The sequence below is a fragment of the Suncus etruscus genome, chromosome 7 (assembly GCF_024139225.1).
Source record: "Suncus etruscus isolate mSunEtr1 chromosome 7, mSunEtr1.pri.cur, whole genome shotgun sequence".
Lineage (NCBI taxonomy): Eukaryota > Metazoa > Chordata > Mammalia > Eulipotyphla > Soricidae > Suncus > Suncus etruscus.
The window spans coordinates 93387106-93412139 of record NC_064854.1 but is presented as its reverse complement, the minus strand read 5'-3'; the positions used below and the strand labels follow the sequence as shown (position 1 = coordinate 93412139).

The window sequence follows — 25034 nt, the reverse complement described above, 5'->3', positions numbered from 1 at the left end:
GGCATATTCTTTAAAATAGAAAATAATCATAAAACGTTAATTAAATTTTTTATTTTTCTATACTTTTTATGCTCATTTTTTGTGATATTTCTATAAGTTTGATCACTAGTTGCATGTAGCTTTATATTGAAAGGTGCATTATAATTAATGTTTTTACATGTCTCATTCCCTTTATATTTTTCCACAAGTATAAAGTAGAAAAAATTGGCATTATTATGTGATCCAGAAAGAAAACATGAGTGATTTGGGGTCACACAGATATTCAATGGTAGAGCTGTAATCTTAAATCACAACTATTTTTTAATCCAGTTCTCTTGCTATCATTTCAATTACTTTACAGAATTATTATCAAAGGGAAAGATGAGCTTCTTAGAAAGAGAAAAGACTTAGCTTTTATCTTTGCCTTAGAGGAAACTCCAAGAAATTTTATTCAAATAGACTCTTGATGAGTTTGTTTTCCTCTCTCACATACCTTTATTCTCTAAAGAAAAAAATAAATAATTTTTCATTTTGATAAAATTATGTGTCCTACCTGGAGGTAGGTGCAGTATTGTAAGCATAGCCAGACAGAGAGGACTGTTATCATGAGCTGGAGTTGTTAGCTTTCTAACCATTTATCTGATACATTTTTCTTTATGTTATAGATTTACTTTTTGTTAGTTTTGTTTTGCTTTGGGGTCATACCATTGAAGCTCAGGGCTTACTTCTGACTTTACGCTTAAGCATCAGTTTTGGCTATTCTCAAGTTTTATGGTGCTGGAAAAAGCCCAAATTAGCCATGTTCAAGGCAAGTATCTACATACTCTATTTACTCTCTGGCCATAATCTACTACATCTGATATTAACAACAATCAGACAAAATACATAGTATTCTCCCTAACATGAAAGAGGAAATAATGTAAGCCTTGATATGATAAATAATCTCTCCAAAAGCACTCTCCCAGTAGATGGTCTTGATTCAAAAATGAAGTAGTCAATTCACATTCTGCTCTTTAGGGAAACAGGTGCCTCGTTAGTGAAGCAGAAGTGAGTCTGCATAGGTTGGGCAGAAGAAGACAAAGGACATTAGTGATCATGTGATATGTGGTAGTAATACAGCTTACACCAGTTTTGATTTGAATTTTTTTGATTAATGATGTGGAGCATTATTTCATGTGCCTTTTGGCCATTTGTATATCTTCTTTGATTAAATGTCTATTCTCCTTTTCTCCCCATTTTGGGATGGGATAAGATGATTTTTGTTAAGTTTTATCAGTGCCTTATGTATCTTAGATCTTAGCCCCCTTATCATATGGGTATATAGTAAACAGTTTCTTCCAATCTATGAACAATCCACATTTCCAACTTTTCTTTTTTTTAATTGCTCATTTGGAGTCAAAGTAAAGAAATCAAGACTGTTTGAAGCTGTTTGTACATCTAACCCTAATGACTAATAGTAGTGACTAATTTATCCTTGAGTTCCCTTTTCCTCCAAAGCCCTCAACATTTTAGGAAGCTTTGTTCAAGGTAAACCCTCAACACTGAAGTCATTAAGCCTGTAATTTACCCCCTATTGGAACATGAGAAGTGTAATCAAATAAATATTATTGTTTTTCCTTCCTTTCTTAGCAAATTACCACCTTCCGCTCCTCTCTTCCCCCTAGCTCTATGAGCTGGGCAAGTCTGGAACTGATCTTAGTGTGAGGGGACAAACTTTTAAATCAAAATGCTGCCATCTGTGTAAGATTCCCTATCCTTAAGTTTTAGGAACCTTCAGAAATCAGGAAACAAGTGCCAATTTGGCTTCAACTGAAGGTACTCAATTAGCTTATTGCATTCCACATAGCAATTTACATAGGTGTTCTAAGATATAAATTAACCAAACAAAATGCATTTTGATGTCATGAAGACAATGACTTATAAATTTCTAGTAACAAAATTCTACATAATTCTGCAAAACTTTACAGTATTAGAAATATATAGGAAGTTGGAGGAAAGAAATAACAAAATAGAAGGAAGAAAAGCCAGAGTAAAGAAAAAGGAAGAGAAAGTTAATTGTAGATGTTTTGTCTTATATCTGTTGTGCTTCCAAAATATTTGCCAGTATTATGTCATAGTAAATTTATCTTTTTTATATGCTTGCATGTCCTCAGATACATTACTGTTTCTTTAAAATCACTAACAAGGATAGATTTTACCAGTCGCCCAAGTTTTGAAAACAAGTTAATGATTAGTGTTCTGAGGAGAGAATGTAAAGGTCTGCTTTGAGAATTGCTGTTCTATTAGATGCCAAAATAAAGAGCAACATTTAATAAACTTACTTTTCTTCTTTCCTTTCTCTCTCTCTCAGTCATAGTGAAGGCTCAGAGATCACTTCTTTCATTTCTTGCTGGGCTCTGGGTCCTGAGGATCAAACAGGAATGGCAGTGAGCAAGCCAAGCATCCTACCTGTTCTATTATCTCTTTGGCCCTCTTTACTTCCTCTCATCTCATATTTTTAAGTATTATCTATACCATCTTATAACTCTATTTCCTCACTTCACATAAAACTGTGTCATAAAAAGTAAGGAACTTTCATAATATTTTAGTAGTGAATCATAAATTGAGTCAGAACATTCGACATGTCCCACTTCCACCAGCTGTATTCATACCTGTATGTTGCAAGTCGTTTTTATACAAAAAATTTAATTAAGGAACTTTATTTACAAAGTTATTTTTACTAAAGTTTATGAATACAGTGTTCTAAGAGCAATCTCATTATCCATATCTATTTACTCAACCAATTAAAATATGTATTTTAAATTATACTTTAGGCACTATAGTTTACAAGACTGTTACAGTTTAATACAAACACACTCTAGCACCACACCCTCCACAAGAGGGACCATTTTCTTACACCAGCGTCCCCTTCCTCTTCTTATTCCCACTCCCTGTGGTCATTTTCTTTTTTTTTTTTTTTTTTTTTTTTTTTGGTTTTTGGGCCACACCCGGTAACGCTCAGGGGTTACTCCTGGCTATGTGCTCAGAAGTTGCTCCTGGCTTGGGGGACCATATGGGACACCGGGGGATCGAACCGTGGTCCGTCCAAGGCTAGCGCAGGCAAGGCAGGCACCTTACCTTTAGCGCCACCGCCCGGCCCCCATTTTCTACTCAATAGTAAGTTCTCAGTTTCTATTGCCTATGGGCTTTTGTTATTCCTCTACTATTTTATTTATATTATGCATATTAAGATCATTCTTTGTCCCCTTCATGTCTAATTTTTCTCAATATATGTATACATACCATAGTTTTGTTATCCAGTCCTTGGACGTTTAAGTTTTTACCAAATTTTGATTATTGTGAGCAGTAGACTTTTGGGGCTGTTGGAGTAGATGTCAAGAAGTGGAATTTCTGGATCCTATGGCATCTCTATTCCTAGTTTGTGCCAGAAATTTCCATCTTGTTTTTCAAAAAATCTGAATCAATTGACAATCCTATCAGCAATGAATGAAAGTTTTTTTTCTACATTTCTATGAACAATGGTTGATTTTGTTCTTTTTAATGTGTGCCATTCTTATTGGTGTAAGACGACATCTCATTGCTGTTTAGATTTACATTCTTTAATGCTATACCTAAACTTTGGCCATCTATATGTTTTCTTTGAGAAAATTTTTGTTTACAAACCCCACTTTTTATGCAGTTGGTTGATTTTTTTTCTGTAAAGTCTTCCAGTGATGTATTTATCAGATATGAAACCTTTATCAGATTAATTGTGGGAAAATATTTTTTCTCCCAGTCTGTATCTTTTTATTCTCATCACTTTTCTATGGCAGTGCAGAAGCTTTTATTTTGATATAGTCTCATTTGTTAATCTTTTCTTCTATTTTTTTGGACAATGCCATTGGATCTTTAAAGATTCTATAAAGTTCATGGAGTGTTCTGCCTGTGATTTTCCCAGTACAACTTATGGATTCAGGTATGAGATTAAGGTCTTTAATCCATATTTATTTGACTAATGTTTGTGGTGCTAGAAATATGTTTTGAAGAGCTTCCACTCACATGTTTCAATTTAACAGATCTTAACTAATTGGTTTGAAACCATAAGCCCATACTTTGCTCCAATACAGCAGGCAATAGTCAAAAACTTACCTGGAGACTCATCATTGTGTGGCTTCTTTTACTCCAGCTCTATACCCTCCTCCTTATTTCTCCAGAACATATACAACTTAATGTGAAATGAAATTTTCAACAAATATAAGAAAACAGTGAATAAAAATATGCAAACCATTTCATTAAAATGTCCTTATAAATGCCACTACAAATCATAGAAGTAAATGTTCTCACACTAAAATAGACATGAAGCTTCATAACTTAGGATGTCAAAATATAGCAGATAACATGTGTTATATTAATAAAATATATTAATATATTGATATATTAATTATACATAATATAATGTGTTAATATACAATAATAAAACATTAATAAAAGATACTCCACAGACCCTCTGGTAAAAGTTCTTTTTAGCAGAGATGATAAACATAATTAAAAAGTCACTATTTTCTATGAAGGAAATAAATTTTACAGAGTAAATAAAATATCTGCATAATATATCTCAAATGTACTAATTTCAAAAAGTACCAATAATTAATCATGGGAAGTAGTACAATAATTTAAAAATTTTATGTTCCATCTAGCATGTTATTTTTGTGGATGGAAACAAATGCTTAGCAATACAAATACTCAGCGGTGCCCTGCACTACATACCACTCTATCAACACACCTACCAACTTATTAGATCAAAAATTACCCAACAAATTTAATAAATAAATTTATTTTAATATGATATAGAATAAAGTAAATTATTATACAAATATACATTTATAAAAATTATAACAGAAATTAGAGTGGGTGATAATAGCTATTGTCAACACTAATGAAACTATAACCCTCAAATATTATTGAATGTGAAAAGCTATATTATTTTGTATCATAATACTTAGTTGGATTTTATATTATCTAATAAACAAGCCATCATTTTCATAAATGTGAAAAAGTATATGCAACAGTTTTTTATTAGACAAGTTGAGTCAAGAGGCATGATTTTATTCCTAATACTATTCAAGAAATAAAGTTTATTTTTCTAAATAAAGTTATATACCTTTAGAAATAAAATTGAATATGTAGCTTCCAGATGGCAAATATGTGTGGATTTTTTGAATTGCCGTCCACTGTTCCATTTGTTCTTGGTGTGTTGTTTGAGTTCTTACCATAATCTGATTAGGTAGAAGTTATTCTTATCATCCAAATTTACAGAAAAGAAAACAGTAATAGTGGAGGGGTTGGTGTCCCCAGGATCTACAACTAGTAAAAGGGAGGTTCAAATTCATCTAAGTTGTCTGACTTCAAAGCACATGCCTTTATCCGATGCTTTAAGCAAATACAAATATTGAAGCAACATTGTTCTAAAAAAAAGAAAAGAAAAAGAAAGAGAAGAAAGAAAAAAAGAGAAAATCTAAATGGTCACAATGATGCAAAAACTATTAATATTCACAGAAACAGAAAAATCAGAAAGAAGAAAAAAACATGGGAGAATAAGCTTTTCTAAAAGATTTCTATTACTAAGCTAATTTTTAAAATACCATCCTTTTAAAATACTTATATAATGTTAAATTTTTTCATTAACTTGTATATATTATGTTATCTTTAAATAAACTATGAAATCTTATGGTTGTTTGTTCTAGTATCAGAATATAGCACCAAAGTATAATGATATTTGGAAAGACAGTTAGATTGAAAATAAATGGGTAAAAATTAATAGGCACAAAAAGAGAAAGTATTAATACATTGGATTCACTGTAATAAATTAAAAAGCCTTTAAAACAGTAGTTAATAAAAATGCTTAATGATGATAAAATAATTGATCAAGAAGATATAACTATCCTTAATGAATGTGGATCAAATAAACAAGTTTGTATATGTATAAAGCAAACATTGATAGAATTAGCCCACTGAATAAAAAGTCATAAATACATAAGAAATTTTAACATCTTCTATCAGCAATTGATAGATAAATCGATAACTAGACAACATACTCAGTAAAGCTATAGAAAAAGTTGAGCAAGTATCATGGTGAAAAAGGATGAAAATCATGAGGCTTAAGAGTCCATGAGACTAGAGAAAAGGAAGTGTTACTAATGATGATTTCTGTCATTATAGAGACATAGAGAAGGAGAAAAAAAGGAGTGTTCACCCCACCTGAAATACATCATTCACCCTGGCTGTGCATGAGAATCACCCAAGAAAAAGATTTAAAAACTAACGTCAGGCTGGAGAGGAATTCAGTCCTTGTCTTGCATTCAATCAATCTGGATTCAATTCCTAGTACTTATATAGTCCCCTGAGCTCTACTAAGAGTGACTCCTAGTACAATGACCATTAAGTACTCCTAGAAGTGACTCAAAAACTAACAAGAAATAGATAAATAAACAAAATAACATATTGACTCACCTAAAGATTTTGTTTCAATCATCTGTACTTTAGTCCTAGCATTCATATTTTAAGTATTTCCTACGAATTTAATGCATAGTCATGATTAGAATTTATTTTCCTAAAATGTGAAATATAGATATTTCTATACTGTGAAAAAATATAACATTTGTAGCATATAGTCAAAAATATTTTATTTAAGCATCTTATTTCTAGAGAGATAATTGTGTTGTACTTCAATAACTTGTATTCAAGAGTTATTATAGTTCAATTTTTAGACATAGATATATCTTAAAAGCATATAAAATGATATAAGTAGGACAGACTTATATATGTATACTAACAAATAGAAAATTGAAAGTAAAGTATGGAAAGGAAGCAAACTTTGTTCCAACAATATGAAATTGGATAAATTGAAACAATATAATACATATCCATTGATAAAAGAAATTGGTATATATTTCACATAAAATTATATTTCAAGTAGTCTTTTAAATTTAGTTTAAAACATACAGGGAAAATGTCTTTATGGTTAAACATTGAATTTCAAATGTTTTTCTTTTAAAGTGGAAGGATTTCAATTCATTTCATGGTGTTTTCTTTTTTCTAATTTGTGTAAAATGATTTTACAATATTGTGAGCAAAAATAAAACTTGAAAAATTGATGCTTAATTACCTGAAATGGGGACAGCCTTTAATCTAGGCAACTCTAATCCTTGAAAGAGGGTCAAATGGATTATTATTTCTACTACTGAAGGAATTAAGAAGAATTTAGAACAGCTCTGTGAAAGGGTGTGGGAATTACTTCATTACCTTAGGTGAAAAAACAAAACTAAACAAAACAAAACTTGGGCTCCCTTTGATCCCTGGATGCCCATTTCTTTGGGGCCTTCCTGGGTGGATCTGGAGGGTGAGGCTAGCTTGTACCTGCCTGCTGTCCTTTCCAAGGTGTGTCTGGGAATGTGGACTCTGTTTATATCTATTCCTAATTTTCCTTATACTACAAAAAGGTCACACCTACTAATATATTTTCTCTCAAATATAAGAAATCTAAGAGCTCAGCTGGAAAAAATGGGAAAAGAAAGCAGAGTTTGTGCTACTCCATTCTTGTTCCCCCACAATATTTCTCACTCTATGTTCCATTGCTTTTAGGACTTCCCTTCTTTCAGATTGTTGCAAAATAATGATCTAAGACCAATCATTTAATTAAAACATCAGATTTTTATTATTGAAGGAGGAAAGGGAAAAATTGTTTACAAAATAACGCTTTTATTTAATTTTTAAATATAATTTCACAGAAAGGAAGGTTAACTTCCTCTGGATCAAGAGTCTAACATTTGTGACCTGATATCTTAACAGAAAAGCAGTAGAAAATCTAATACTTGTGAGCCAGTTATCATCGTAAAGATTCTCCTTTAAGAATTAAAATCTATATACACATAGGTAAAACATTGAGACTAAGGGCATCTTTAAGGAAAAAAACAGCACTCTCCAAACAAGTGGAAGCAGACATAAACAGATGGGAATATATTAAGCTGAGAAGTTTCTGCACCTCAAAGGAAATAGTGTAGTGCCCAAAATACAAGAGCCACTCACTGAATGGGAAAACTATTCACCCAATACCCATCAGATAAGGGGTTAATATCCAAAATATACAAAGCGTTGATGGAACTTCACAAGACAAGACAAAAAATCTAATCCCATCAAAAAATGGGGAGAAGAAATGAACACTTTGTCAAAGAAATAAAAATGGCCAAAAGGCATATAAAAAAATGCTCCACATCACTAATCATCAGGGAGATGCAAATCAAAACAACCATGAGGTTCCATCTCATGCCACAGAGATTGGTGCACATCACAAAGAATGAGAACAAGCAGTGTTGGCGGGGATGTGGAGTGAAAGGAACTCTTATTCACTGCTGGTGGGAATGCCATCTAGTCCAACCTTTATTGAAAGCGATATGGAAATTCCTCCAAAAACTGGAAATTGAGCTCCCATACAATCCAGCTATACTTCTCCTAGGGATATACCCCAGGAACACAAAAATACAATACAAAAATCCCTTCCTCACATTTATATTTATTTAATTGCTATTTTTAATAACCAGACTCTGAAACCAACCAAGATGCCATTCAACAGATGAATGGCTAAAGAAACAGTGGTACATATACACAATGGAATTTTATGCAGCCTTCAGGAGAGATGAAGACATGAAATTTTATGCTGAGTGAAATAAGTCAGAGGAAGAGAGATAGACAGAATAGTTTCACTCATCTATGGGTTTTAAGAACAATAAAAGATATCTTTGCAATAATTCTCAGAGACAAAAGAGAGGAGGGCTGGAAGGTCCAGCTCAGGATATGAAGTTCAACACAAAGCATGATGAGTGCAGTTAGAGAAATAACTATATTGAGAACTATCATAACAAAGTGAATAAATGAGGGAAATAGAAAACCTGTCTATAGTACAGTTGGGGGAGGGGTGAGGAGGAAGACTTGGGACATTGGTGATGGGAATGTTGCACTGGTGAACGTGTTTGTTCTTTTTATGACTGAAATCCAACTACAACCATATTTGTAATCAAGGTGTTTAAATAAATCTATTAATAAAAAATTAAAATCTGTGCAGTTCGAAAAATAACTACACTAGTAACTATTATGATAATGTTAATGAGTGAGAGAAGTAGAATGAGAATACCTGTCTCGAAAACAGGCAGGGGGTGAGGAATGAAGGCAATGGAGGGCATTGGTGGTGGGAATGTTGCACTGGTGAAGGGGGTTGTTCTCTTTATGACTGAAACCCCACTACAATGAAAGAGAAGAGTATCTAGATGGTCTCGATTCTATACTTCATTTTTATCATCACCCACAACTGGCTTTATTTGAGTCACAGAATGTACTTTCCAACAAAAGTCGAGAAAATATTGAAAAATTTCCTTGAAATCATTCACCCAACAAATGTCAAAGATGATGGCAGACCACTGTTGCCTCCTCTTCTTACATTACAAGATATAAATTTGTGGAAGATATTTTTAAGTACATATTTTTCTTTCTCATTCCTAACTTTGATGGATATTTGTCAACACTACTTCTAGTGACTAGTTTTGTCTACAATCACTGTGCATGAATCATCTGTCACAGAGTAATTTCTTATGACTGTACTGTACCCTTATGACTCTTCACTTTCTAATACTTGCAGAAAGCAAATGAAAATGGCACTACCTGCCAGGAATAGCCATAATTCAGCACCATTTTCCAGAAAACCTTCATGGGCACTATAAAATAATGAACTGTTACATTACTCAAGGGTTACAATATGCCCAAGCTATTCATCCAGATAAATCAGTGTCATCAATGATTAATTCACCCAGAAATAAGAACACTCTGTTTTCTATTCATTGTACTGTGTATTTTAAATAAGTTTGATGACATATTTTTCTTTAGTCAGAATCAAGATGGAAACTAACACTATGAAAATTGATAGATATAATAATTAGCATTATGATAGATTGACAAGAGAAAAATTAGCTGTTTTTGTTTGTTTTGTTTAAGAGTCTTACCCGGTAAGGCTCAGGGCTTACTCCAGACTCTACATAAGTATCACTCCTAATGGCACCCTGCCCGATGCAAGGTGCCTGATATCAAACCTGAGTAGACACTTGCAAGGCAAACACCCGATCTGCTGTGCTACTGCTACTACCCGCAGAAAATGGCTTCCTATTCTATTTTTCTCTTCTATCTTTTGGAATAGTGAAAGAGGGTTTCTTTATTGTTTCTTTATCTTTAGTTATTTTGGGGCCATGATGACTGGTGCTTGTAGCTTCTGCTTTTTCACACAGAGATTACTCTCAGTAGTGCTCAGGGACCTTATGGGATGCAGGGGATCAAACCTGGGTGAGTTGAATCAAAACAAACACCTTATTTTCTTTACTATCTCTCTGACATCCTGAAATAAGTTATAATTTGAAAGTAAATAATGGTATTTACAAAAATTAACAAGAAATAAAACATTTAACCCACCAAAAAATGGGAAAAAGAAATTAACAGATACTTCCTCAAAGAAGAAATACAAATGGCCAAAAGACACATGCAAAAAAGCTCCACATCACTAATCATCACAAAGATTAAGAATAATTAGTACTAGCAAGGATGAGGAGAGAAAGGAACTCTCATTCACTGCTGGTGCGAATGCCATCTAGTCCAGCCCTTATGGAAAACAATATGGAGATTCTTCAACAAACTGGAAATTGACCTTCCATATGATCCAGCTGTACCACTCCTAGGGATATAGTCTAGGAACACAAAAATACAATTCAAAAATCCCTTCCTCACACCTATATTTATTGCAGTGCTACTTATAATAGCCAGACTCTGGGAAAAACCTAGGCATCCTTCAACAGATGAATGGCTAAAGAAAGTGTGGTACATATGCACAATGGAATATTATGTAGCCACCAGGAGAGATAAAGTCATGAAATTTTTCTATACGTGGATATACATGGAATCTATTTTGCTGAATGAAATAAGTCAGAGGCAGAGAGATAGACACAGAATAGTATCACTCATCTTTAGGTTTTAAGAAAAATTAAAGACATTATGTAATAATGCCCAGAGACAAAAGTGAAGAGGGCCAGAAGGACGAGCTCACAATATGAAGCTCACCACAAATAGTAGTGAGTACATTTAGGAAAATAACTACACTAACAACTATCCTGACTATCTTAAAGAGTGAGAGAATAAAATACCTGTCTCAAATACAGGCAGAGGTTACAAAGGATGGAGGGGAGGCATTGGTAGTAGGAATCTTGCACTGGTGAAGGTGAGTGTTCTGTTTATGACTGAAACAACCCAACTACCATCATGTTTGTAATCATGGTGCCTAAATATTTTATATAAGAGAAAAAGAGTAGTAAGGAAAAATAAAAGGACTAGAAGAAAGATAATTTAATAAAAAGAAAAAAAGAAGTACAAGCACATTTATGAAAATTACTGTGTAGGGGCCGGCTAGGTGGCGCTAGAGGTAAGGTGTCTGCCTTGCAAGCGCTAGCCAAGGATCAGGACCGTGGTTTGATGCCTGGTGTCCCATATGGTCCCCCCAAGCCAGGGGCAATTTCTGAGCGCTTAGCCAGGAGTAACCCCTGATTATCAAACGGGTGTGGCCCAAAAAAAAAAAAACAAAAAATAAAGAAAATTACTGTGTCTCCAATGAATTAATTAATCTTATGGCAGAAGGTTTAGTCAGCTGTCTATTCTGTTAATTTGTGTGTTCTTATAGGGATTAAATGAAGTTGTTCAGAAATTCAAAGCACTATTACTAAGTCTTTTAAGTTATGCTCTCAGATGTTAGGCCTCCCGGAAGAAGAATTCATGAGGCTTCCTTACAGCTTTTGTGACATCATCCCAATTACTGATGTAACTGAAATTTGGTCATTAGTGTCCTTGAAGAGAATCATAGAGGGATTTTTAAGCAGGACCATAGACAAAAATGTAGTTCTGGATGATAGATGCAGCAGACCTGGCTTCATCAGGGTGAGGCTTAACTTGCTCTCTCCTGCCAAGATTGTCACTTGCTTTTTTGTTTGTTTGTTTGGATTTTGTTTGTTTCTTTGTTTGTTTTTTTTTTTGCTTTTTGGGCCACACCTGGTGATGCACAGGAATTACTCCTGGTTATGTGCTCAGATATTGCTCCTGGCTTGGGGGACCAGATGAGGGGGGATCAAACAGCAGTCCATCTTAGTTTAGCGCATGCAAGGCATATGCCATACTGCTTACGCCATAGCTCCAGCCCCGAGATTGTCATATTTTTGCTTAGTGGGCAGTGTACCCATAAATTTTATGACTTGGTTTATATTATTTTTCTAGAAAAGAGTGAGTCTGTTGAGCTGGCCTGGTATGAACATGGAAACTGCATTTGTCAGCGTAGTTATGGCTGCCAGGCTTCATGGAAAAAGGAAAATATGCCCATACTTGCTCCAAAAGTCCTGTTGATATCAGCATTAATACCTGAATTCCTGAAGATTGGTAAGATTGAAGTCTCCAGTGAAAATTGTAGAGGGGATCTGATGCAAAGTATAAGCAAAACAGTGATTCTGGGTAATAGATGCAGCAGACATGGCATTGGCATGGCAGGTGCTTCACTTGCCCTCTCCTCACAAGATGTGAGCTTTGTGTTACTTGGCCAGTGTACCTATGATTTTTCAAGGCTTGGTTTACATCTTTTCCAGAAAAGATTAAGTCTATGTAGCTGGCATTGTGCAAACACACTGAGTAAAAAGATATTATTAAATGTCGAGAGGAAATAATTTAAACAGTAACAGCTTCAGGCATATACAAGACCTATAAATTTTGCCTCGTGAAAGCCAATTGTTTAACTTTTAGGTATTTTAAGTCAGTTTATGTCATATTAGGCATATATTTACAGAATTTTGGCAATATCTATAAAATCAGCACTTCTTTTGAATGATTGTTTCATAGAAAGTCGATCTTAAGCATGATATTATAAAATTTTAATTAAAAAAAGAGCAAGTATTCTGGGAAAAGAAGAGTCAAGTTTACAAACTAATATCAATTCCAGAATAGTAATAGAGGCAGCAAAAGCCAGCAGGAACAGGGAGTCCAGTAAACAGTTTCTCCAGCAATTCCACAGCAACCATATGGCAAGAGCAATCCAGATCAGACCTGGAACCATAAAGTATATAGAAGAACATGTAGGTAAAACACTCTCTGAAATTGAGACTAAAGGCATCTTCAAGGAGAAACAGCCCTGTTCAAAAAAAAATGAAAGTGGAGATAAACAGATAGGACTATATTAAACTGAGAAGCTTCTGCACATAAAAGGAAATAGTGACTAGGATGCAAAGGTCCCAATACATTCACCCAATACCCATCAGATAAGGGGCTAATATCTAATATATACAAGGTACTGACAGAATTTAACAAGAAAAAAATCTAATCCCATCAGAAAATGGGAAGAAGTAAACAGACAATTCCTTAAGAAATGCAAATGGCCAAAAGACACATGAAAAAAAATGCTTCACATCACTAATAATCTGGGAGATGCAAATCAAAATAACAATGAGGTGCCATCTTACTCCTCAGAGATGGGCACACATTACAAGGTACAAGAACAATCTGAACTAGAGATGTGGGGAAAAAGGATCTCTTATTCACTGCTAGTGGGAATGTTTGTCTAGTTAAGCCTTTATGGAAATCAATATGGAGATTCCTCAAAATACTGGAAATTTGCTCCCATTTGGTCCAACTATACCAATCCTGGGGATATAACCTAGGAACACCACACAAAAAATGCCTTCTGCACACTTATATTATCTGCAGTGCTATATACAATAGCCATTAATTGGAAACAACCCAGATGCCTGACAACAGATGAGTGGCTAAAGAAATGATGGTACACGTACACAATGGAATATTATGCAGCTGTCAAAAAATGAAGTCATAAAATTGTCCTATACATGAATGAACATGGAAACTATTATGATGAGTGAAATAATTCAGAGGGAGAGAGTTAGGCACAGAATTATCTCATTAATCTATGGGTTTTAAGATGAGTAAAAGACATTATTATAATAACACACAGACAATAGAGATGAGGGCTGGACGAACTGGCTCACAATATGAAGCTTACCACAAAGAGTGGTGATTTCTGCTAGAGAAATAACTACACTGACAACTATCAGGACTATGGTAGTGAGTGAGAGAAATAGAATGCCTGCCTTGACTACAGGCAACAGGTGGGAGATGAGGGAGATAGAGAGCATTGGTGGTGAAAATGTTGCACTTGTGAAGGGGCTTCTCTTTTTATAACTAAAATCCAACTACAAACATGTTTGTAATTGTGGTGCTTAAATAAAGATAATTAAAAAAAAAACAAGGGAGCAGCAGTGACCACTAGCACTTTAGCCCCAGCCTATATGCTCCCAGGCCAACTGCCCTCCAGCTATAGTTATAAGGGGCAGGCGTGTGGTAACTTACATCTTCACCCTTAAAGGGACTGTAGATCTAATTCAGACGATCAGAGGCTATAAGAGTATCTCTATAAGAGTATCCTTATATCTCCTCCATTTTCCAAAAGAAAAAAATCTTTGGGGGAATAACTGTATCCAAGTATAGTTCTACATTGCCAATCAAGTTTCAGATATGTCAGATTAGAAGGATTTCAGTTGATGATGTAATGTTTTAGCAAAGGGAAGTTATGAACTAAGTGGTCTTCTGTAGGTCAAAAGAGCCAGGTCTTCCAGAGAGGACCCCAGTTGAAGAAACCTATTCAATTAGGTGGTGACTGCTTACAAGCTGCAGTTCTTTTACTCTTAATAGGGAATGTTGGTGCTCCATTGCCAAGGGATCTTAATAAAGTAAACTTTGTTTAGGAACAGTAAAAATAACATATTGTAAGAGGTATAGAACAAAAAAAATGTATTTAAATTTAAAACATTACACAGAACTCTGAGTGTATCACCCTGGACAGAACAGAAGTCTTCCACACACCAAAAAAAAACCACCACCGGGAAAATAAATGATCCTGAGCAAAGTCTAGAGCTGATCCCATGACAGTATACTCCAAGGACGGAGAAACCCCATATTTCCTAGGCCAAGTGAATTACTTTTCGAATGACCCCAATATTTACTGTGCCAGGGCAGGAGGGGAAAAAACAAAACTACAAAAAGCACAATACCTTGGTTATTTTATATATATATATATATACATATATATATATATTTTACCTTCATTTATTATTGTTATTATTATTTTTATTTACCTATCTATTTTGGTCGATTTCTCTGTTTGGGTGTGATTATTGAAATTGTTGTCCCCAATTATACTTATTTTTTTCTTTTCTTTTCTTTTCTTTCGTTATGTGCTATGCCATGTTTCTTATTTCAAGACCATGGCGTGTTTTTGGTTTATTTGTTTGTTTGTTTGTTTGTTTTTAGCTTTGTTTTTCGTCTGTTTTTTTGTGGTGCTTATCGATATAGTTGGAGTCCTCACCGGATAATTGACACTTTTTTTGGTACTGGTGGAGTGTTTCACCTTCTTTCTCTCCTTCATCTCCCAAATCGATGATGAGAGCCTCTAGAAGGATTCCGTCCATTTTGGGAGTATTAGACTCTTACCCCAGTTTATTTATCTTCTCTTTTTCAGGCAAAACCACACAACTTGAACTAGCTAGTCCTGCCTACAGTTAGAGGGGGAGATAAGGGAGGCATCGAGACCAAACAGGTGCAAGACTACTAAATAGGAGGTTGGATACAGAGGGGACCACATATTCTAGCCGCCCTGGGGGTGAGGGAAGAGGAAATGAGAGGTTGGACAAAAACGGAGGGGTAGGGAGGACAATTTGGTGATGGGAATCCCCCCTGATTTTATGTAAATATGTACCTAAAATGTTATTGTCAACAATATGTAAGACACTATGATCAAAATAAAAATTATATTAAAAAAAATTTAAAACATTAAGGGACAATAAAGCATGTACCCTTAGCTTTCCTTTAATTTTTGAGTTGTTACTAATACAAAATATGAATAAATGTGCAAGGTTGTTTAATATGTAAATAGATCCATTCAAACAGATCTGTCTGGTAATTGAACGATGACAGTGGTTAGTGATTGAGATGCCTCAAAAAGTAATCATTCTTTTTCTTCAGAGATAAATCAAGAAAAGATGGGTCTTCTGGAGATGGATCATACCAATAAAATCCCTCCAAATCCTTCTGAGCCTCTGGAGTTAATTGTCTTGGACTATCAAGAACAGTCTCCTTCTATAGTGAGAAACAAGTTGCTAAGGTCTGAGTTAGGAATATCAAGAGAGGGATGGACTCAATGGCTCTCCGTAGTTTCTGAAAATCATTGAGTGTTTTGAAGTTTCTCTGGTAGATAAAACTTTTCTGAGGATGTACTGACAATGTGTGTATTCAAAAAATAACCCAAATATTTATATGAATTTTTCTGTTGCATCTTGTAATCTAGCTGCCAGTAAGCATGTTATTACATCTTTATATAATCTTTGAATATCTTTCTCATTAGAGCAAGCTATCAAAATATTGCCCATATAGTGGACGTTTGCATAAAAAAATATTGCACAAGAAGAACATAGAGCTATATCAACAACAAAATTCACATATAGTAGGTGAGTTTGTCATTTCTTGGGGTAAAATCTAAAACATGGATTTTACTAAAACCTCAGCAGAGGTACCTTATGATTGAGAGAAGGAATAAAAAATACAAAGTGTTTGCAGTCATCTGGATGAAGAGACATACTTAAGAACCAATATTTATTATTTATTACAACCAGTGGGCAATCTTTAGAAATCACAGCAGGAAAGAGAAGGCCAGGTTGAAGGGTTCCCATTGGAAACATGGTAGCATTTACATTCAAAAGTCAATCAATAGTTGCTATTTGCTGAATTTTTTTTAATACAAAGAGAGGAGAATCCATTCTGAAAGCAATGTTTCAACATGGACCAATTTAAGTTGTTCCTCTGCTAAATCTATAAACTCCCCTAGCTTCATTTCATTAAGGGGCCACTGTGCTGTCCACACAAGATGGTTAGACTTTCACTAAATGTGGAGAGGTGTTAGGTGCTGTACTGCAGTGGCGCAGATTTAAAATGTGTGTCTTCTAGGGAAGTAACTGGAATAGGAATCTGAACATGACATTGTTTGTGCAGATCTTGACCCCATATATACTCAGGGCCAAGGGAGCTAGGTAAGGGTGAAATGTGGCTACATTCACTTCAGGGACAATGCTTTTCAGCCATAAGGATTTTGTTGGAAAGAGGAAGAAGAAAAAGTGCCTACTTCTTTTAAGCCATAGGTATCTCCTGCAGGGCCCAACTATGGAGTCAGTATAGGAAGATATGATGGATATATCAGCACCCTGGTCAATCATTCCTATAAATTATTTCCACATATCTCCAGAGTAATTGGTGAGCACATGTTTTTGTAAGATTATAAGTAAAGGCCACTGAGGGATCTTTACAGGCTGCTAGGGGTTTGACGGCACTAAAACTTTCCATCCTTGAGCAAGAAGAATATCCAGGCAGAGTCTCCTTCTGGGTTCCAGTTCCATCACTGTTCATCTGCCCTTTGGAGCCAACCAGATTGGTGTCAGGGAGGAAATAGGGAACCTCACACATTAATCCCTTCCAACAAATGCAAACAGGGCTGTCTTTTTGGGTCTTTTCCAGCATCCTTCCAGGGGTCCCAGCATCATTGCTGAATCTTTGTTCTCTGGGAACAGTGAGGTTTGTGTCTGGGTGGAATAGGGAGGCTCCAGTCCTAATTCACTCTACCAAGCTTAAACAAGGCCTCCTCTCCAGCCTTCCTTCAGTCTCTTTCTGGGTTCCAGACCATTTACTGAAGCCCCTTTCCTTCCCATCAGTCCTCCTTTTTCCAAACCTTGTGGAAGCTACCAGGTCACCACAAAATCAATTCAATATATATCATAGACTTCCTGACAGATTGGATCTAGCGCTTCTTTTAACACCTTTATACTCTAGCACTCCAAACCACTAAATGCAAAGATCAATAGGGAGGCTAAAGAATACATCTACTGTGGAGATATGGAGAAAAATTCTGACAAATCTTAAGTCCACCCAAATGCCTGAACCTTATAGATGAGGACCTAAAATCAAACTTAATAGTTTAGCAATGGAAATCAAGCATTTACTAGCTTGCAAAATTAAGAAGTTATCTATAGATGAACAACTCAAACAACTCAAAAAAGAACTCTTTCAAAATATGAGAGAATCCAAACAAAAGGAACTGAAGGAACTATAAAGCATGTTAGAAAGCTATAATAGTAGAATTACACAGGTGAAGAATAGCATAAACAAATGAAGACAAATTACAAGCCAGCAGTGATAAAGTCAAACATAAAGAAGAGATAAATACTTGAAAAATATAAGGTGCTTAATAAACGAAGACAAGAGAAATAATCTCTGAATTATAATAATTCCAGAAGGGGGAAAATGAGAATGGGGAAAATGTAATGAGTGAGATAATAGCAGAAGACCAAGAGACATAAAGAGTGTTAAACAAAATAGACCATAACTGAACAACAGCAAGACATTTAATAATCCAAATGAAGAAAACAAAAGAGATAGATTCTTTAAAGCAGTTAGGAAGAAAAAAAAACCTCAAGTATAAAAGAAACAACATAAAGATCAAACCAGATCTTCCTTTTGAAACAATACAAAAAAGAAAAGAGTAGAATGACATATTTGAACTACTGAATGAAAGAAACTTTCAACCTAGAGTCCACTACCCAGTGAAACTCTCATTTACTTGGGAGGGAGGGTTAAAAACATTCTCAGGCAAAAAGGAATTCACAATATTTGTGGTAATCAAACCAATCCTAATGAGCTACTCAAATAGCAATTACACAAACCAAACTTCCAATTATAGCAACAACAACAACCCTAGACAACAACCCTTTATATCAATAGTTTTCTTAAATGTCAATGGATTAAACTTTCCTGGCAAGAACAAATACAACTATTTAGACTGAGAGCTGTCCAATCAATTGCTCTTTATAGATGTCTATAATAATGTTCTAATGCTCTTATTCCCAGAAAGAGGTGCAGAATGTATTTGGAAACCATTGACTCCCACTATAGTGCTCACTATAAGTAGTTTTAATACCTTAACTTTACTATGCCTATAATAACTCCTTGAACTTTTTGTCCACAGTGGTGGTTGGAAATAAAGGTTGGTCATCCCAGTTCCACATTGCTATGTATCTCATCTTCCACAGCACCAAGTCTATTCTCAGCTTCTGATACCCTGTCCCAGAGTTTATCCATTTTGTCATTCACTTCGTTTACTGAGTTTTTCAGGCCTGTTAGTTGACATGTTATTTCAGTTTGGAGTTTTGTGATTTCTGTTTTCATATTTTCTTGGTTTAGTGTTCTGTTCAACTCGATCCATGGTTTCTTTGAGTTCGTTGAGCATCTTCCATATTGCTAGTCTAAAATCCTTATCTGAGAGGTTGATTAGTTGGTTGGTCATTATCTGGTCATCAGAATTGTCATTTTCATTCTCTATGTCTGATGCTGGCCTGCGTTGTTTTCCCATTGTCACACTTGTATTGTGGGTTTTTCTACGTGTTGTGGTGGTATTCATTGGATAAATGATGCATGCAGCACACTCTGCTGGCCCCGTCCTTTCTGGATGGGTTGACTTGCCTCCAAGGGAGGGGAGTCCTCCACGGATGAAGCCTCACACAGGATCAAATCTTAGGCCCGAGCACGTAGCAGAGAAGGCAGTCTGGAGAGAAATGCTGGGCTTCAGTGATCTAGCAGTTTTTAGTGTGATTTTTTCTTCTTGTTGCGATGGTGTTTTTTCTTAGAAAGAGTGCATGGCCGGGTAGCAAAACGGAGCCAAAGTGCTCTGCTTGAGCCTCTTTTCGGCCCACTTCCAAGAGATTCACGCAATAGGATAGTAGACAGACACACACAGGCTGCACTCACAATTTTTTACAGTTGGGCCCCACTGGGCAGCCATAGTTTCGTGGATTTTCCCAGCCTGACTCACAAACAGGGGACCTGGCTTCTGCAAAGCATAGCTGGTTTTCACGTTTTGGAGCAGTTCCTTGGTGTTCCCGCCCTGAAATTGGTCTCTGGGAGAGCGAGTTTTCTGGAGCCTCTTTTCAGCCCATTCCCAAGAGGTTCACGCAACAGGATAGTAGATAGACACACACACACAGGCAGCACTCACAATTTTTCACAGTCGCCCCCCCCCCAGTTCCACATTGCAATGCTATATTATATTAGACTCAGAAGACAGGGCTCGTTATGATAATGTCACAACAAAAATTCTAATTTATTTATTTTTCTACTTCATTATGCCTGCTAATATAATCTAATGTTTATGTCCACAAATAGTAATGGAGTATGTAACTGCATGCCATGAACTCCTATTATAGAGCTCATTCATTGACTATGTTATTGTAATATGTTTTCAATTGTAGGTTGTTTACCATTTGATCAAGACCTGCTAGACAATATTTTATTGTGTGGACTTCTTTTATAGTGCTCATTACCATAATCACTTAGTTTTCTAGATTTAAAACTTATGATTGTTTTTAAGAATGCTCTATACATAATCTAACTCACAATGCCTTTCTTCAGTAAAGTTTACCCTTGCCAATCATGATGGTGTAATGGAAACTCTTTCCATCTGACTTGCCAGCTTTATATTTTTAAGCATTCTGTACCATTTAACCTGGGTCAGCTTTTCTGTAACTCATGGATTGATCCTCAGTATCTGACTATGTGTGTGTATTAGTGTATGTGTTAGCCACCTAAATGTCTAACAGAGAATATACTACTGCTGCCCTGTCAGCATCAACTTACTATAGAGTGCGTTCATATGACATCCTGATGAATTGGAAATAGCAATAACCTGCTTTCAGGTAATGATTCTCTGTATTGCTACCTAATGGAGAGATGAAACCAGAAGTCTCTCTGTGACACCCTGATTTCGATATAGGATCTGTACAGAAACCTGGATCTCTAACTACAGAAACCTGACAGCAACAACCATAATTGTGAAAGCTTTTACTGAGATCACAGAGAAAGACTTTGGGGTTTGACAACTTAGAGTTGCCTGGAGTCTGTAGTTGGTTTTATGCCAGGATACTTCATAGGTAAGGTCTCCCTATTTTTAGGCCAAAGGTTTTACCTTTCTATTTTCCCCAAATTTTTGCTGTGCCTTTGCAAACAGCAACTGCCATACACACACACACACACACACACAGACACACACACACACTCACCTTTTTATTGTATATTTTTATCTCTTGTCTTAAAAAAGAGCTTAGTAAATCTTCTTCTATTATTTTAATGACTTTATTGTAGATACAATATAAATATACCATAAATATACGTGATACTGAGCTTTCTCTTTTTTCTTCTTTTCCATTTTATTTTTCAGTTTTTCTTTCTATTTTCTTTCCATTTTTCTCAATAACTTTGCTGTCCTTTAAAACACATGTATTATGATCAGTTATGTCAACAATGTGATGCATTTTATTTAATCAAAAAATTTTTTAAAAATGTTCAGGAATAACAAGCAAGAGTGGAGCAGTATACTTTTTTAATGTTCATACTGTTGGTATTTGATAACAATTATTATTTCTCCTGTGTAATCAGAAAGTATTAACCCTATATGAACATTAATTCTTTTAATAGTTAAATTGCTTTTTCCTAAGAGTAGGCCTACAGTGCCTGGTGGTATTGTTGACTTTGTTATGGAGGTCAATTTGTAGGGATATTGAACTGCTATTATTGTGATAGTGTTAGGGCAGGGAATATCTGAAGCAGCACATCCTATGGTGGCAGGTTGTATCAAACTTATTGGCTGTAGGGCTGCATGAATTGGGGACTCTGATTTTGTGAGGCCTGAGGTTGGCCCTTGCCTAGTTTCTCAATACCTATTAGTTGTTAAGGCAAAATCTTGTCCAATGTTCTTCTCTAATCATTGTGGGCAAGGTCCAAGTGGCAATGTCCAGAGCACAGGGCCAGACATGTTTCTGTGATAGTGGCTAAATTTTCCAGAATCATAATATCTAACCCTGGTTTGTGAGATCTGGAGTTGTCCTATTCTCCAGATTTTCCAAATTCCAATGGAGCAGCAATCTTTTGCCCAATCTCTTGTCAATTTCAGACAAGGTCCAGACGGTGGTCTTGAAAATACCACTTGGATGGGCCTCTATATTCTCTTGCAGATAGTCTGGTCCCCTAACCTGCCTTTGCACTGTACAGGACTCAAAGTCATTTACATTTGCCAAATGTGAGAGGGAACAGACATTCTGGCATGTTTTTAAGTAGCCTATAACATTTTCCCACTTCATATGGGCGCAAAATTTTTGACAGGCTTCATTGGCCTTTCCAGAGGTCAATTGCCTTATTAAATATTGCTTGGTCTCTTTTCCTCTCACTTACCTTTGCATTGCATTTGAAAATTTTTCTATAAGTTGGGCAAAAAATTCTGTGACTCCCTGAAAAGTTTTATGTAGCTGCCTTTGTATTTGTCATCCATATAAATCCTCTCCTATGTGCCCTTGCTATCTGTTGGACAAGTGTTAGAATGTTACAGGGCAGGATAGCTTGCTTTTTGACTTTCTCATATTTTTCCCTCATCTAACAGTATTTTATATTCAGTGATTCAGACCCTTGACAATCTCCTGTCAAATTCACCTACGGTATTACTTTGGCCTTGCTCTTATTATTCTACCCATCCTCCACTGCAAGTACTGAGGATGCTCAGGCATACTCTAGTCCTTGTTTAAATATCTTGGGGTATCCAAAGTGCACTTTTAGTTCAATCTGTTTAATATAACTTACAATATGAAGAGAGGATCTGTAAGTAGCACAAGCCCTTTTAAAATGGCCATGGAGGAGCCTGAGTGATGGTACTAGAGGTATGGCATTTGCCTTGCAAGCGCTAGCCAAGAACGAACCACGGTTCGATCCCTGGGCATCTCATATGGTCCCCCCAAGCCAGGAGCAATTTCTGAGTGTATACCCAGGAGTAACCCCTGAGAGTCAACAGGTGTGACCCCAAAACAAACAAAAACAACAGCAAAATAAAAAACAAAAAAAATAAAATGACAAAAAAAATTTATTTTCAGCCCTTGGTATGAGGGAAACACATAAGACCAAGTTCTTCTGTATTCTGACCTTATTTTATAAGGTGAGAAAGAATTTTCTGACTCTGAGTCTGAAGAAATGTTAACTGGATCATCATCTGAGATGCTGGAGTTTGAGTCATGACTGGAAAATACAGGTCTCACTGGGCTGCCACGTATAGTATTTTGAATATTTTTTAATGCAAATCTTTATTTAAGTACCATGATTACAAGCATGTTTGTAGTTGGGTTTCAGTTGCATTTGAGATTTGAATCTGAGTCGGATATATATTTGGGTTTTGGGCCACATCTGGTGTCACTCAGAGGTTACTCATGGCTATGTGTTCAGAAATTGCTCCTGCCTTGGGGGACCATATTGGATGCCGAAGATCGAACGAGGTCCATCCTGGATCAGCCACATGCAAGGCAAATGCCCTACTGCTGCAGTATTGCTTCAGCCCAAGCCCGAGTTTCTATTGGAAAGACACCTCTCCCTTCTGATGGCAATTTATTTGATAAATTCCCTTGTATCAGGGGTGGGGGTGGGAGTAACAATCTTTACTGAACTTGACCTAGGTCCTGCGGGAGGTCTTTTTTTTTTTTCAAGGCATAGGCACAGGAGGAGCTGAGAGAGTAATATTTGTAATTATATTCATTCTGGTCTCCTTTTCTGGGCTTCTTGGCCTAATAAATGCTGACTAGTTAACATTTTTATTAATTTGGTGAGAACAGTATTGCTTTTTATTATTATATATGAATATATATTCCAGCATATCATTTTCAATAACATGAGTAGCAGTAGATCTTTGAAAGACATAGAGTAAAAGACTTTAATTGAATATCCAAGAGATCAGCATAGATTTACTTCAAAATGGGATTAGGGCCTAGTTTCACAAAGGGATTATGGCTTTGATCCACAGAATTATAATTTTTATTCCATAGAGAATCATTATTCACCACTTGTTCTGGTGCCAACTCTCCTACTGTAGGAGAGGTAGTCCAAGTTGAGAATAAAAATATTTTTGTTTTTTTAATTTTGGATCACATCAGTGATGTTCAGGGATTACTTCTAACTCTGCATTCAGGGATTATTCCTCATGAGGTTTATGGGTCAAATAACATGGTACTAAGGATTAAAACCATGTCTGCTTCATGCAAGGCAAGTGCCCTACTTACTGTACTAAAGCTCAGACCCACCCCCAAATTAGTTATATATGAGAGAAATCACAGAAAAGTTTGAAAAAGACAATGGTTAGCTTGTTTGCCTTGCATGCACAAACCTGGATTTTATTGTTGGCCCCACCAGAAATGATCTCTGAGCACAGAGCCAGTAGTAAGCTCTGAGCACCATTGTGTGTTTACCTGCCCTCAAAAATTAACAAGCAAAGAATCAACAGTAAAGCAGATATAAAAAAATCACTTAAAGTGGTTTTAGGACTAATGATGCTAATAAGGTTGATGCTGTTAGGTTAAAGTTAAACTTTTCATATAGGCATTTCTATCTAAGTTTCTAGTATACCTGTAAATCTGTCCGAACTACTACAACCTTTATCTAGAAAAAGAAATTTTAATTAAATTCTCTGTGGTTTTCAATGAAAAATTTTGAAACAAGAACTTAAATACTATGTATGTTGATTTTCTCTGATATTCAGTTTTTCAAAATCTTAGAATTAATTATTTTATCCAAGCATTTTATTTCAATGTATTTTATGAATTATTATATATATGGTATCAACAGTGCCAGACACTCAGTTCTACACTGAGAATTCAAAAAATAAACAATAACCTAACATAGAAGAAGTAATGGAATACAAATAATTATACAATTAATTACAGTATAGTAATTACAATAACCTAATCTGTAAAAAGTAATGGAATACAAATAATTATACAATTAATTACAGTGTAGTTTCAAGTGCTGCAGAATAATATGAGAAA

At 35.4% G+C, this 25034-nt stretch overlaps 1 pseudogene; it reads left to right on the top strand.

The window, feature by feature from the left end:
• Positions 1–25034, top strand: part of LOC126014361 (SAP domain-containing ribonucleoprotein-like) — a 143381-nt pseudogene that overhangs the window by 70743 nt on the left and 47604 nt on the right.